Source organism: Panthera tigris, chromosome C2 (genome assembly GCF_018350195.1).
Source record: "Panthera tigris isolate Pti1 chromosome C2, P.tigris_Pti1_mat1.1, whole genome shotgun sequence".
NCBI classification, from domain to species: domain Eukaryota; kingdom Metazoa; phylum Chordata; class Mammalia; order Carnivora; family Felidae; genus Panthera; species Panthera tigris.
In genome coordinates this window covers 85,759,588-85,775,635 of record NC_056668.1, presented here as the reverse complement: position 1 = coordinate 85,775,635, position 16,048 = coordinate 85,759,588, and the positions used below count along the sequence as shown (strand labels likewise).

Genomic DNA, 16,048 nt, shown 5'->3' with positions numbered 1-16,048 from the left:
ACTGAGTAGTTCGAGAATAATGAAGAAAAATAAGAAAAGGAACGTCTGACTTGAAATAAATGCTCAACCCAAAGTAGTCTGTTTTTTATCTTCTCCTTTTTTAAAGCATGTTTATATAGCAGGCTTTAAAATAACCTTGGAGAAATGAAATAATCACTGCCTCCCATGATGATTCTGTTGTGTTAAAAGAGAACCTCATTTACTCCTTTGTTCAAAAGATATTCATTGAATATTTTATCAATTCCAGTGTTGTGCCATAAAGATACAATGATGAAGCAGATAGAGGCTATGCCTCTTGGATGAGTTCATGCTGGAAGCGTACCTGGAGACAGCATTCAACCCAGTCTTGGGAATTTACTTACTGTTTCCTAGAGAAGATAACATCTAAGCTAAACCCTGAAAGATGAAAAGGAAATAAATTAATTCTATTCTTATTTTTAATGTTTTTATTTATTTTTGAGAGAGAGAGAGAGAGACAGAGCATGAGTGGGGGAGGGGCAGAGAGAGAGACAGAGACACAGAATCCAAAACAGTCTCCAGGCTCTGAGCTGTCAGCACAGAGCCCGACACGGGGCTCAAACTCGTGAACCACGAGATCATGACCTGAGCTGAAGTTGGACCCTCAACCGACTGAGCCACACAGGTGCCCCTGATTAATCCTATTCTTAAATTTTGTGAGATTCCACAACCTTGAGACTATTTCTCAGACATTTTAATATAGAGATGAGAGACATAAATAAAATAGTTCTTTTCTATACAATATCATCCCCCTGACCAGCTAACCAGCTGCCATTCCTTCTTCCCAAAGTGGGAACAAGAGAGAAACAAAAACAAATTAGGGGTGAGGTAGAAGTTTCTTGACAGTTTTAGAGGAGCAGGTTATAATCAATTATAGAGGAGTTCTATACTAACACACACATAAACACACATAAACACACACACACACACACACACACACACACACACACACACACCTTTTTTAACAGCCAAATACTCAGAAACTTCCAAAGCTGATCTAAAGAGAAGGAATTGAAAATTCAAACTGAATAGTGGGCTTTGAAAGGCAAATATATGAATGAATGGTTGATTTTACAACTACAGACCTCATAAAAAAAGAAAGTTTTTGTTATTCAGAATTTTGACATATTTCTTCTGCTTCATTGTGGTTTCCTGAGTTACTTAAACGTATATTCAGGAAAAGGAAAGCCACATATACTAACTGATAATACATATAGCTAGCCATAGAACTATTAGTAATAAGAAGTCTTTTAGGAGTAAGTTCAGATCTTTAAATGCAGTTGAGATTCTTTCAGGCATCACCTCCACATCACCCACTATGAAAGACCTCTTTGAACCTACCTAAAGAAAGCTCTACAGATAGATCAGTAACAGGGCAAAATACAATTAAAAGGTGATACCTAAAGAAGATGGTGTTTAAAGAAATGGATCAGGTAATTGTCATCCTGGATTATTTCAACAAATAGTTCATCTTACTCCTTGCCCCATAATAAGTTCATTTTGCTGACTTTATTTTTTTTAATTTATTTTGAAAGAGACAGAGACAGTGTGAGTCAGGGGTGGGGCAGGGAGAGAGAATCCCAAGCAGGCTCCGCACTGTCAGCGCAGGGTCCAATGCGGGGCTTGAACCCATGAATCTGGGAGATCATGACCTGAGTCGAAACCAAGAGTTGGATGCTTAACTGACTGAACCACCCAGGGGCCCCATTTTGCTGACTTTAAAACTCATTGGTCCATCCAACATCGCAACTTCCCTGATAACTACTTTGAACCTATTTTCACTGAATTTCTGAAAATTAATGATCCCTACATCAAAATTTCTCTCTCTGACCACCTCTCCACAAATTCCCATTGACTCATTCTACTGACCCTAGTTGTTCTAGAAATTAAGCACTGCAACCTCTGATTCTTAGTCCTTCCAAATTCTTCCAGGCCACCTGAAGTGGGGAAAAGGTACGAGAAGTAGCCCCCACCTGCCTATGCAGATGCCTTATGTACAAACCAAAATTAATCATCTTTTAACACAAAACTGCCATTCCTTTAATTTTCTCTATCCTTATAAATTATAAAAAGCTTGCTAGGTGCCAAGCATAGTCTGGGTACAGCAATGTATTAATAAGGATAAGCTATCTATTATAACCGAAAAGCTCAAAATTCAGTAGCTTTAATTGATGATTTATTTCTCATCCACATCACAATCCAATGTAGGTCAATGTGAGGGGATGGAGATGGGCTTTACTCTACACCATCATTTAGAGACCAGGGCTTCTTCCTTCTAGTGTCTCTGACCACTAGTGGCTCCAACCATTAGGACAATTACAGAATAGTTTTATAGGAGAGGCCTGGGGTGGAATATCTCACTTGTACCTATATCCCATTGTCCAGAAGTCTGTTACATGACTCCACCATAACTGAAAGAAAGGCTTGGGAATGTAAATTTGAGTGCCCCCCAAAGAGAGAAGATGGGTATGATGCACACCTAGCCAGTCTTTGCAACTAGTAATGAACAAAACAAAGCTCCCTATATGTACCTAGTGTAGAGAGAGGGACAATAAAGAAAATGTACATGATCATATCAGATAGTGATAAGTGTTGCAAAGAGAAATAATCTGGGGTAAGGACATAAGGCAATATCACTGCATTTCACTGATTCTAAAAAAATTTTTTCTTCACATTTTAACATCTCTAAAATCAGAATGCATATTATGAAACTGTCATATCATTGCTTAATTGGTACTTTTCTTTCTTAGTGTTATCCAAAGTAATATTACATCCTACTAAAAATGACATATAAGATATTTTGTATAGAGTTATCAGGGAAGGCTTTTCTGCAATGATATGTCATCAAAGACCTTGATAAAGAGAGAGATATAACCACAATAATAGCTAGGGGCAAAGAGCACTGAGCAGAAGAAACATCAAGGGATGTTCAAGGAAGAGCAAAGATGCAACAGTGGCTAAGTGGAATAGGTGAGGTAGAGAATGGTAGAAGGTGACGCTAGAGCTGGTGACCTTCAACAAATTATCTCACTTAATATGTTTCACTTAATATTTCACTTAACTGAGCCTTATTTCTAAACTGTGAAATAAACACAACAGCATCTACCTGATATAAATGTGTGAAGTTTAAAAAACATAACGCAGTGAAGCAGAGGAACAGAAATGGCACGGGCATTCTCAACCCTGCCTTTCCCTTCTTTCCGCCCTGATAATGATCCACCAATCATTTGATCCCCTTATACTTCCTCTAATAGAGGAGTGACAATAATACATTTTGGTTTTTCTAATATAATTTTAGGCTTCATATTTTAAGCTTTTAATGTAAATCCTCATCCATTCAAACACACCATTTCCTATAAACTAACAAAAGCTATACATACAATCTTCTGGCCCTTTTCCTCATAATAAGTTTTCAAAAGAAAGCTCTCTAAGTGTCACATTCTTTCTTTATTTCACTGAAAATGAAGCATTCACTCTTTTTTTTCTTTTCTCTATTATATATGTAGACTTGAGAGGAGGAGAACAAGGAGATGGATGAGGACTGGCAGATTACTAAATCTTGAAAAGGCTTTCCTGTTTTCGTTTAAACTGTATTCTCATCTCCCCCAAAAAAACTTTTGACTGATTTGCCCCACAAATCAGTATTTAAGATTTACATTCCAAGTCATTACATATTTCACTCATATTCTGATGGACACTCAGATTTATTTCAAATATAGACATTCTACTCTGACAAAGAAACCATCTGATCATGACGGTCTAATAAAAAGACTGATACCTTTCTTAGTTCCTTTCCCATGTTCTTTTCCTATTTCCCATTTTACTTAAAGTGCTCCTTTAGGAAACCAGATTTTCCTGATTTGAAAAGTTACTGTATGAACTTTCCCAATAAATTGTCAAATATTTCTGTGAGATGTATTTATAGAAATATTTATAAATAAAACCAATGCAGCAGAAAAAAAAAACAAGTTGTTAATAAATTTAATTTTAATGATAGGACACAAAAAAAGGTGAAACTCATAAAAAGAAGAAAAAGTACTGGCATTTATATAGTTTGGCTTAGATTTTACATAAGTAAATTCAATATTATAATTTAGCAACTGGACTAAAAGAAGTCACCTAAGTTTCTATCCTAACAACACCACAAATCTAATGATTTCAAGGTGAGTTTCATCACACACTTTTATAGTCTTTTAAAACATAGTCCAGAGAGGTGTATATATGTACATTAGTTTTAAATGACTGATTTATTTAATCCCAAACTATTTTCATAATATACTGAGTAGTCCATAGATTAGATTCCTACTTCTTACCCTAACATGGTCAACTTGAGAAGATGCCCTTGGCAATGAAGAGAAAATTGCTTTAGACAATATATAATATCAAGGGCAAAAGAAGGTGACATGTGGAAAAATAATCTGGGATGGTTTAAACAGAGAAAATATAAAAACTGAGGTGGCTAAGGCTTTAAATTAACTAATATTTCCTCCCTGCATTATTCATATCCCTTGATTCCTCACCCCCACCCCCAATTCAGCAGCAATAACACTCATTGCCTTGATAAAAAGAAGAAAAAAGTCTTATTTCTGGCTTTTGAACTTGAAAACCTTGGAATCAGAGGACAAAAGGAAAAAATTATTATGATAAAACAATCCATAAGAATCCTAGTAAAGCTAAAAGAAAAAAAATTAACTAGAGAATAATAAAAGTTCCTAGGACTAGAGAAATCATTGGAGGAAGACCCTGCCTAAACACCAGGTACAGTTGAATTTGGATGAGTCCATGCCCCAATTCCTGGGTAAAGTTTAGGGAAGCAGCAAAACTCCAAGGTTCTCCACATCTTCTGTGCTGCCCACAGAAGAGATGGCCGTATAAATTAGTCTTCAGATGGTGTCCTAGGGATTCCTGTGGCATGACATGGCTCAGGAGCACAGAATATTTCCTATATTTCTAAGAACAGTACAGGAATGGCCCAGAGAACCAGCTGCTTAAAAAGAAATAAGAAAGGACCAGAAATTACCACCAAGACCAAAGTTCATTCCATCAAATGCTGATGAAGGCACCTGACACTAAAAAGAGCTAGATGTGTCCTCCCAATGATTTGGCCTTATGAAAGTCTCCTGGAATTTATGCTAAAAGGTATAAGTTAATAAGAAGGAATGTCACATTGACTGAATTATGGTTCTACCTTTCCATTAAATTGAACATTTAATTCTTATTTTAAAAAATAAAGTTAACATTCTTGTACAATTTTGTCTTTTAGACTGAGATTTATACCTGCTAAATGGAATGAACCCTGTCTGATTCTAACTTATTTCATGCATTGAACTCAGACAGGAGCCTGAGTGGGGGTGGTATAAGACTAAAGTAGAGGAGTGGTGGAGAGGTGAAATGGTGACCCTGATGTAATTCTGCAGCTCTCCCTCTGACTCCATTTCAGACTTCCTACACATATACTTTTGAGTGCCTCTGACAAGGCTGCAGCCAAACCTTGGCTTAAGTATCTTACAGACATTTTCTCTCTCCTTACTGCAACCTTTCCTCATTGATAGGGTAAAGATGATGACCAAAGGTTTAGAAAGTTACATAATCATTCAAGTTCACACAATTACTAAGTGAGGATTTGAACCTGAGTCTCCCTGGCTCTGAAGCCCATACCATATCCACCCCCCCCCCAGGTGGCCTCCAATAGCAAGGTGCAGTCAAATTTTAAGGAAACGTAACTGTGAAGGATGGGGGGAAAAGGGGGTGGGAAATACTAGAACTATATTTGAGGAGAATCTGTTTTTTTCCCACAGGAGTATATGAAAAGGGACTTCTGATTTTGTGGGGAGAATAATGCCAGGGAAGGATTTTTTTTTCCATTTACTCATTCAACAACATGTTCAAGCACCCATGATATGTAAGGTACAGTACTCCAAACAGTGTTATCCTCACTACAGAAGCCACTCTAGTGCCAGAACTCTACTCAAGGTACATAGTAAGAGCCATGAACATTATTCTTCCCCTCATTGTTTCTGGAGACCAAAACTGCTTTATAACACCTGGAAGGGAGCAAGGAGCACACTCACTGCTCTAAGGAATAAGGACAGTATATGTTTGCAATACATATAATATTTTACCAGTTACTTGCTTTCCAGATCTCATATGACAAAGTTCAGTTGTTAGCATGAGTTTAAGGCCCTTCGGTATCTTCCCTGACCTCCCTCCTCAAACCTGCACTTCAGCTACCCTGTGCTATTCTAACTCTATTTCCATCACCTAAAATGCCCTTCCTAACCTATTTTGTGCATTCCTCAAATATCCCCAGATTCTAATTCCTCTAGGAAACCTTTTAGGAACCCTCTCTTTGCTTGCAAAATCACTAATTCCTTCCTCTGATTCCATTCAGCAATTCCTTCACACTTCTACAAAAGCATTTACATCATTTATGTAAAATGGGCAATAGTGATCACAGGTAGAATTCAGAGGAGGAAAAACTCCATGGCAATGGAGGAGGAGAAGGTATCAGAGTTAGAAAAAATGGAATGTATAAAGTCAGTGAATTCAGAAGAACACATACATAGGTCAGCAATACTTTTTGGAAGAATAGATTAAAGGTAAAAAAATAAAAAAGAGGGAGAAGTTGTAGATTATTTACAAACATATGGCCAGAAAAGTAAGGTACCCCAAGTATACTATTGAACCACATGAAGCAGTTGGGGCTGTAATTCTTGGTAACAGTCATGTTGGTGACAGACAATTTTCTTAGTAATAGATACCTGCATCATGCCACTGACATTTTTTTTAATGTTTTTTATTTATTTTTGAGACAGGGAGAGACAGAGCATGAACAGGGGAGGGTCAGAGAGAGGGAGACACAGAATCTGAAACAGGCTCCAGGCTCTGAGCTGTCAGCACAGAGCCCGACGCAGGGCTCAAACTCACGGACCGCGAGATCATGACCTGAGCCGAAGTCAGCTGGCCGCTTAACCGACTGAGCCACCCAGGCGCCCCTGCCACTGACATTATAATGGGGACAACCATAAGAAAATAAATTCATAATTAGAGGTGGAGATATACATAGTGTAGATATATTCACCTTTTGGCAAAGGTCTAGAAAGAGGTTTGGAGGGGTTTGTGCTAAAAAACAACAATAACATCCTGAAAGATGAATTTTGGATCATATATTATAATAGAGCTCATTTCATTCTACATACCCAAGATACTTTCTGGAAACAGTGCACAATTATTTTTCCATGTACATATGTTGATGTAGATAATATGTCAACTATTTCTTCCAATCAATGATGTCTCATCTACTCTACCTATCAATCCCCCTGCCTAGAAAAAACTTTAAACTAGATTTTCACTTTAAAAAAGTGAATTTCTTCCCTACTTGAAACTGGGAAGTAATGGAAGTTCATTTTCCCAATGACCTAAGTTAGGGTGGGGATTGGAAAGGTTGTGTCAACTCACTACTTAGATTTCTCAAGGAATCAATAAACTGGCATATGGGCAGGGTGTGAGCTAGTCTCTGCAGAGACACTAGTAACTAACTTTACCTGCACGAAGGAAAATGCAGGAAGACTAGAATAGTGCTTGGCAGAAAAAAAATGCAGAAATAAACTAATTCAATCCCCATGATGGGGGGTCAGAAAGGGATGCAACGTTTTAATGAGTAAACATTTGATTTATTATAGCAACAGGTTCAGAAATGGAGAAAAATTCATGGCCCTGAAAGAATCTGGTGACAGATGCATGAATGAATAGAACTGGAGTCATCTCTGAAAAGGTAAGGTTGAGAAAGGGTAAAGTTGCCCAACAGCTAGGACCAGAAGATCAGTAAGCAAGTTTTGGTTGAGGTGAGGAGTAAATCAAAAAGGGCTAGAGAGAGAAGAAAGAAAGCTTGTAGAGATGTAATGAGTTTGCTCATTACAGTAAACTCTGCCCAGGCCACTTGGGTATTGGAAGTGACAGAGTAGCAGCCAACCCAGGGAAAGTGGTAGTCATGCCATGTCAAAAAGAGATTTTCAAGGACAAACAAGAAAAGATCTTTCCCCCTCTCTTCCTAGTTCCCAAGAAGAAAATTAGCTATAAATAGTAATATAGTAACTATGGACACCTGAAAAATATCTACCCCGTCTCTATATCAAGGTTGTCTCCATGGGTACTGTTGTGACTCCAGCATGACAAGTCAAAGATGATGATCAGAATCTCTAGAAGCTGATCTAGGCCTTGTATCTGGACCACTGGACTGCCCTAAACAAGGACATAAAAGATGACAGGGTAGCTAAAGAGAATGAGCCACCTCAGAAGATGACATGCCTCTTTGACAAGAAACTTACCTTCACAGGAACACAGAAGAAATCTCTGAGAACTGTTAGCAAGATAAAGGGTAAAAAATAAGAAAACTGGATGAATGCAAAAGGTCTTAAGAGGTGAGAGTGGGATAATGCTGCACTTTTATTGATCCTCTCAGAAGGAACACCCTTAAAAAAGGTTGGCTTCAAGTAAAGTATTTTAAAGTAAAAAGTTTTGAAACTCTAAGTGGAATGCTACTTACAAGACAAAACCTTGAACTCTAAGTAACTTTGTTTTTATGTGTGCAGCTTAAATCTCTCTCCTTGCTGATAACAAATTCTAGCCTTTGAAACTATGAATGTACAAAAGAGAGCCAACTGGATTCACATTAAACATCAGAATTTCATTGCTTTGAAATGAAAACATAACATTTCCACCATTAAAATTATAGTCAAATATTTCTGAAGCTTCTTTGTAAAACAAACCAGGTAGAAAGATAAGAATTTGGTTTATGCCTCTAAGAATTTTTTAAACTACATATTTTTTCATTTTCAGAATGGATCTTTGCTCCCAATATATTGAACTGAAATGATCTTGAAACAACTGGTATGTTGATCTTTTCTTATAGACTTGTGCTTTAAATCACTATTTTTTTATGTGTTTGGCTTAAGTTTGTGTTTAGAAAGTTGGCCCTAATTAAATAGGAAAACAAAAATGGGTAAAGGTAGAAAATATAGAAATGCATGGCATTATATGTTTAACAATGATTATTCAAGAATTATTCTCCAAGGCTGATGTTTTGGGAGAAAGTTCTTTAATGATTATTTTGCAATCTTAGTTTGAGGCTGTGGAATTTGTAACTTCTAAATGAGAAGGTATTGGGACCAGAAGATGGCAGTGGAATAGGAGAATCCTAGGCTCACTTCGTCCCATGAATACAACTAGATAAATCATCCCAAATACCCAAGAAACTGACCTGAAAGCTGGCAGAACAGACTTCACAACTAAAGGGAGAGAAGTGATCACACTGAAGAAAGGAGGAAGCACAGAGATATAGTTTAGGGGAGAAATGGATCCTGGCTGTGGAAGGGAGGGAGCTGTGGTCACAGAGAAGGGTGAGACAGAGATGACCACACAGGGGAATGCATAAGGAGAATGTTTCCTCATAGCCATTGCCTTGGAAAATTAGAGGGGCTGAATTTTGTGAGTTCTTGCAACCAGCTGGACTTAAAGCCTGGAGTTTTAGAGGTCAGTGAGCTTGGCTGGGATAGAGCCCCAAGGGCACTACACTGCTCTTGGAGAGAAGGCAGGCAACCAACCCATGGCAGACAGCGTGTAAATAGCAATCTGAAGAGTGCTTGGGGCACACAGTGGGGAGACTATTTGCTCTTCTCAAGTAAGTCCCTGAGAAACAGCGTTCATACAGACACCTCTCAGGGAACACAGGAGCTGGCCGGTGCCGTTTCCCTTGCCTCTCCTCAGCATAAACACAGAACCACCTGTGGGAGGCAGTGCAGCAAGAAAAATGGCTGCCTAACTTGCTTACACTAAGCCCCACCCCACTGTGCTCTGGTGGAACTTCCCTTGTCAGTCACAGTTCCTCAGTCCTAGTGAGGCCATCCCTTCCCCCAGAAGACCTGCACAAACCCCTGCCCACACTATATCTTCTGATCAGAGAGTTTTACAGCACCTCACTTCCAGTGGAGGTGGTGACAGATTGCATTTCACAAGGAGACAGAGCAGAATGTGGTAATTAAAACTCACCACACTCAGGCCAGGGACCAAACACTGCCCACAGCAAGCAAGGAGAGCCTCTGCAGATGACTGACCTAAAGGATAGAGCATCTAGAGCACATGCAAAGCACATGCAGCACACACTGGATATGCTCCTGAAGCACCGGGCCCTAGGCACTACATGACCTCTTCTTCAGAAGCAGGAGACCTCTTACTTTCAGAAGCAGGAGAAATAACTGGTTTGTTTAACACAGAGAAACAGGAAGAGACTTAGACAAAATGCCAAGACAGAGGAATTTATACCAAATAAAAGAACAAGATAAGGCCATAGCTAGAAATCTAAGCAAAATAGATATAAGTAACATGTCTGATGGAAAATTTAAAGCAGCAATCCTAAGGACACTCACTGGACTTGAGAAAAGAATGGAAGACATCAGTGACACCCTTACCACAGTAATAAAAGAGTTAAAAAAAAGAATCAATCAAAGATGAAGAGTGCAAAAAACAAAATTAGAAACATACTTGATATAATGAACAGTAGTAGGCTAGAAGAAGCAAAGGAACAAATTAATGACCTAGAAGACAAAGCAACGGAAAGCAATGAAGCGGAAAAAAAGAGAGGAAGAATTATGCAAAATTATGCAAAATGAGAATAGACTCAGTAACTCCATCAAACATAATAACATTCATATTATAGGAGTCCCAGAAGAAGAGAAGAGAGAAAAGGGGCAGAAAATTTATTTGAAGAAATAATAACTGAAAAGTCTCCTAATATGGGGAAGGAAACATACATCCAGATCCAGGAGGCACAGAGAATTCCCATCAAGACATACTGTAAGTAAACTTGCAAGATATAGTGATAAAGAAAAATTCTTAAAAGTACCAAGACAAAATAAGTCATTAACTTACAAGGGAAAAACCCATAAGGCTAGCAGGATATTTTTCAACAGAAAATTGGCAAGTCAGAAGGGAGTGGCATGACATATTCAAAGTGCTAAATGCGAAAAATCTGCAGCCAAGAATATTCTATTCAGCAAAGCTATCATTCAGAATAGAAGGAGAAATAGTTTCCCAGACAAATAAAAACTAAAGGAGTTTGTGACCAATAAAGGAGCCTCACAAGAAATATTAAAGGGGACACTTTGAGTGCAAAGGGGGACCAAAAGTGAAAGTATAAAGGTAAGAAACACAAAAGCAGTAAAAATGAATATTTTTGTAAAAAATCAGTCAAGGAACCCACCAAAAAAAGTGATATAAAATATAACAACATATGCCTAAAATGTGGGGAGGACAGGAGAAAAGAATGGTTCAAACTTAAATGACCTACAACTTAATATAGACTGCTATATGCAGAAGAGGTTATATACAAACATAATGGTAACCATATTTCAAAAACCATATATCAAAAACCACTAATAAACATGCAAAGAATAAAGAGAAAGAAACCCAAATATATCATTAAAGAAAATCAGTAAAACATGAAAGACAAGAAAGGATCAGAGAAAATCTCCAGGAACAACCACAAAACAAGTAAAAGAATGGTAATAAATACATTTTTATCACTAATTACTTTGCATGTACATGGACAAAACACTCCAGTCAAAAGACTCAGGGTGTCAGAGTGGACAACAAAAACCATACCCATCTATAGGCTGACTACAAGAGACTCATTTTAGACATAAAGACATCTTCAGATTGAAAGTGAGTAGATGGGAGAAACATTTGTCATGTACATGGATGTCAACAGAAAGCCAGAGTAACAATACTTATACTGAACAAACTAGACTTTACAGCAAAGACTGTAGGGGTGCCTGGGTGGCTCAGTCGTTTGAGCGACTGACTTCGGCTCAGGTCATGATCTCACGGTTTGTGAGTTCGAGCCTCGCGTCAGGCTCTGTGCTGACAGCTCAGAGTCTGGAGCCTGCTTCTGATTCTGTGTCTCCCTCTCTCTCTGCCCCTCCCCCACTCATGCTCTGTCTCTCTCTGTCTCAGAAATAAACATAAAAAAAACTTTTTTAAATTAAATTAAAGCAAAGACTGTAACAAGAGACAAAAAAGAACACTATATAATAATAAAGGGGACAAATCAACAAGATATAACAATTGTAAGTATTTATGCACCCAATACAAAAGCTCCCAAATATATAAAACAATTAATAGTAAACAAGGAAACTAATCAATAATAATACATTAGTAGTAGGAGACTTTTACACCACACACATGGACAGATCATCTAAACAGAAAATCAACAAGGAAACAATGGTTTGGAATAACATACTGGACCACATGGACTTAACAGATACATTAGGAACATTTCATCCTAAAACAGCAGACTATACATTCTTCTCAAATGCACATGGAACACTCTCCAGAATAGATCACATATTAGGCCACAAAACAGGCCTTCACAAATTAAGAAGATTGAAGTCAAACCATGCATCTTTTCTGATCACAATCCTATGAAATTATTAGTCAACCACAAAAAAAAATCAGGAAAGACCACATACACAGAGGTTAAATACCATGCTAATAAACAATGAATTGGTCAATCAGGAAATTAATGGAAAAATACATGGACAGAGGGGAGGGCCTTCCAGGAGAGGGGCGCACGGGAGAGGAAGGTTGCGTGTAGGGATTCATGCTCCTTGCTGCTCAAGAAATGTCTTCACTTTCAGAATATGCCTTGCACATGAGTTGTCTCAGTGCCCGGCTACTCGGTGAAGTTGCCAGGCCCACTGATTCTAAAAACATGAAAGTGGTGAAGCTCTTCAGTGAGTAGCCTTTAGCCAAGAGGAAGGAGACTTATGACTGGTATCCAAATCACAACACTTACTTTGCACTCATGGGGACACTTCACGGCAAGGGGAAACCAAGGAAAGGAGAAGGGAAAAGAGCAGCAAAAAAGAAATAGTGTTGGTCGGTCTATCAGGAGAAAAAACTTCTTTCTCAGCAACTGACAGCAGAAGGTGTAATCATCTTTCCACATCTTGGGAGGAGTGGGAGCTTCCTAACTGAAGATTATTTGGAGGAACACAATCATTTCTCTCTTGAAGTCCAATCCAGTTGAATTGTAACTGGTTTCGGGGACATGTTATAATTCTGCAAAGCTGTTTTGGCCTTGGTTTTTTACTCAGATGTTTACCTCTTCCTCTAAAGAAATTATTTCATAAATGATTGAAGAAGGACTCATTTGGGCTGGAAATGTGATGTTGAGAGCACAGGGGCAAACTCATCCGATGAGCATCCTTTAGTGTCCTCAGTATCCCTTCTTGCTTCCCCCACTGCACCAGCTCTGAACTCCTCCATCTCTCTGACTGCTCAGACACTGTCTCCACCACCAAGCTCATAAACTTTAGGTACCTCTCCACCTAGTCCTTGGAGAGTATCTAATAAGATAGATTTGTGGGACAAGGCTGTACCTGCTAAGAGAGTACTGAGTGAGTACCTATTGTATACAATGTGCTGGGGCCCTGGTAATACCATGGTTAGCAATAGAAAACAGTCCCTACCTTGTGGAACTTTCAGGCTTGTGGGGAAGACTAAATATTATATCATTACACAAATTAACTTGTATTAAATGCTACAAAGGAAAAATCCAGACTTCTGCGACAGTGTGGATCAATGAATGGCTCAACCCAGAGATAGCAAGAGGCCCAAACTTCAGGTAGTTTAAAGAAGGTCTCCCTAGGCACTCCTGGGTGGCTCAGTTGATTAAGATTCTAACTCCTGATTTCGGCTCAGGTCATATGGGTCATGAGTTTGAGCCCCATATCGGGCTCCATGCTGACAGTACAGATCCTGCTTGAGAGTCTCTCCCTCCCTCTCTCTCTGCCCCTCCCCCCATCTCTCTCTCAAAATAAATAAATAAACTTTAAAAAAAATACATGGAAACAAATGAAAATGAAAACACAACAATCCAAAACCTTTAGGATGCAGCAAAAGTGGTTCTAAGAGGGAAGTATATAGTAACAAACGCCTACATCAAGAAGCAAGAAAAATTTCAAATAAACAACCTAATCTTATACCTAAAGGAGCAACACAAAGAACAACAAACAAAGCCCAAAGCTAGCAGAAGGAAGAAAATAATAAAGATTAGAGCAGAAATAAATGATAAAGAAAATAAGAAAATAGAACATATCAATGAAATCAGAAGTTCTTTTTTTGAAAAAATTAATAAAATTGATAAACTTCTAGCCAGGCTTACCAAAAAGAAAAGAGAAAGAACATAAATAAGTACAATCATAAATGAGAGGTGAGAAATAACAAACAACATCACAGAAATACAATTATAAGAGAATATTATGAAAAGCTTTATGCCAAAAAAATGGACAAACTGGAAGAAATTATAAATTCCTAGAAAAACATAACCTCCCATAACAGAATCAAGAAGAAATAGAAAATTTTAATAGACTGATAATCAGCAAAGAAATTGAATCAGAAAACTCCCAACAAACAGAACTCTAGAACCAGATGGCTTCAATGGCAAATTATACCAAATACTTAAAGAATTAATACCTATTCTTAAACTATTCCAAAAATATAAAAATAAGGAAAACTTCTAAATTCATTCTATGAGGCATTACCCTGATACTAAAATCTGATAAAGACACTACAAAAAATGAGAACTTCATCATCTCTGATGAACATAGATGCAAAATCCTCAACAAAATACTAGCAAACTGAATCCAACAATGTATTTTTAAATATCATTCACTAGAATAGCGAACCCAGAATTGGACCCATAAATGTATGGCCAACTAATCTTTGAAAAAGCAGAAAAGAATATCTAATGGAAAAAAGACAGTCTCTTTAGCAAATGGTGCTGGGAGAACTGGACAGCAACATGCAGAATAATGAAACTAGACCACTTTCTTATATCATACACAAAAATAAAATCAAAACGGATGAAAGACCTGAATATGATACAGGAAACCATCAAAACCCTAGAGGAGAAAGCAGGCAACAACCTCTTTGACCTCAGCCGCAGCTATTTCTTACTCGACACATCTCCAAAGGCAAGGGAATTAAAAGCAAAAATGAACTATTGGGACCTCATGAAGATAAAAAGCTTCTGCACAGCAAAGCAAACAATCAACAAAACTAAAAGGCAACCGACGGATGGGAAAAGATAATTTGCAAATGACATGTCAGACAAAGAGCTATTATCCAAAATCTATAAAGAACTCACCAAAGTCCACACCCGAAATACAAATAATCTAGTGAAGAAATGGGCAGAAGACATGAATAGACACTTCTCTAAAGAAGACATCCAGATGGCCAAGAGGAACATAAAAAGATCCTCAACATCACTCCTCATCAGGGAAATACAAATCAAAGCCACACTGAGATACCACCTCACGCCAGTCAGAGTGGCTAAAATAAACAAATTAGGAGACTATAGATGCTGGCAAGGATGTGGAGAAATGGGAACCCTCTTGCACTGTTGGTGGAAATGCAAACTAATGCAGCCACTCAGGAAAACAGTGTGGAGGTTCCTCAAAAAATTGAAAATAGAACTACCCTATGACCCAGCAATAGCACTGCTAGGAATTTACCCAAGGGATACAGGAATGCTGATGCATAGGGGCACATGTACCCCAATGTTCATAGTAGCACTTTCAACAATAGCCAAATTATGGAAAGAGCCTAAATGTCCATCAACTGATGAATGGATAAAGATGTGGTTTATATATACAATGGAATATTGTATATATAACATATACATATGTAAATATATATGTATATATTATATATACAATATTTATATATATTGTCTCATTATTTGGCAATGAGAAAGAATGAAATCTGGCCATTTGCAGCAATGTGGATGGAACTGGAGGGTATTATGCTAAGTGAAATAAGCCAGTCAGAGAAAGACAGATACCATATGTTTTCACTCATATGTGAATCTTGAGAAACTCAACAGAAGACCATGGGGCAGAGGAAGGGGAAAATAAGTTACAAACAGAGAGGGAGGGAGGGAAACCATAAGAGACTCTTAAATACAGAGAAC

At 37.9% G+C, this 16,048-nt stretch overlaps 1 long non-coding RNA gene across 2 annotated transcripts in view; it reads right to left on the bottom strand.

The window, feature by feature from the left end:
• Nucleotides 1–16,048, bottom strand: part of LOC122242034 — a 238,606-nt gene that overhangs the window by 60,745 nt on the left and 161,813 nt on the right. The window contains exon 4 of one of the 2 annotated variants that reach the window (XR_006222169.1): nt 250–396. The exons of the other annotated variant lie outside the window; for it this stretch is intronic. This is a non-coding gene — a long non-coding RNA (uncharacterized LOC122242034). Of the gene's footprint in view, nt 1–249; nt 397–16,048 lie in introns of those variants that run through there. 2 annotated transcript variants of the gene reach the window in all.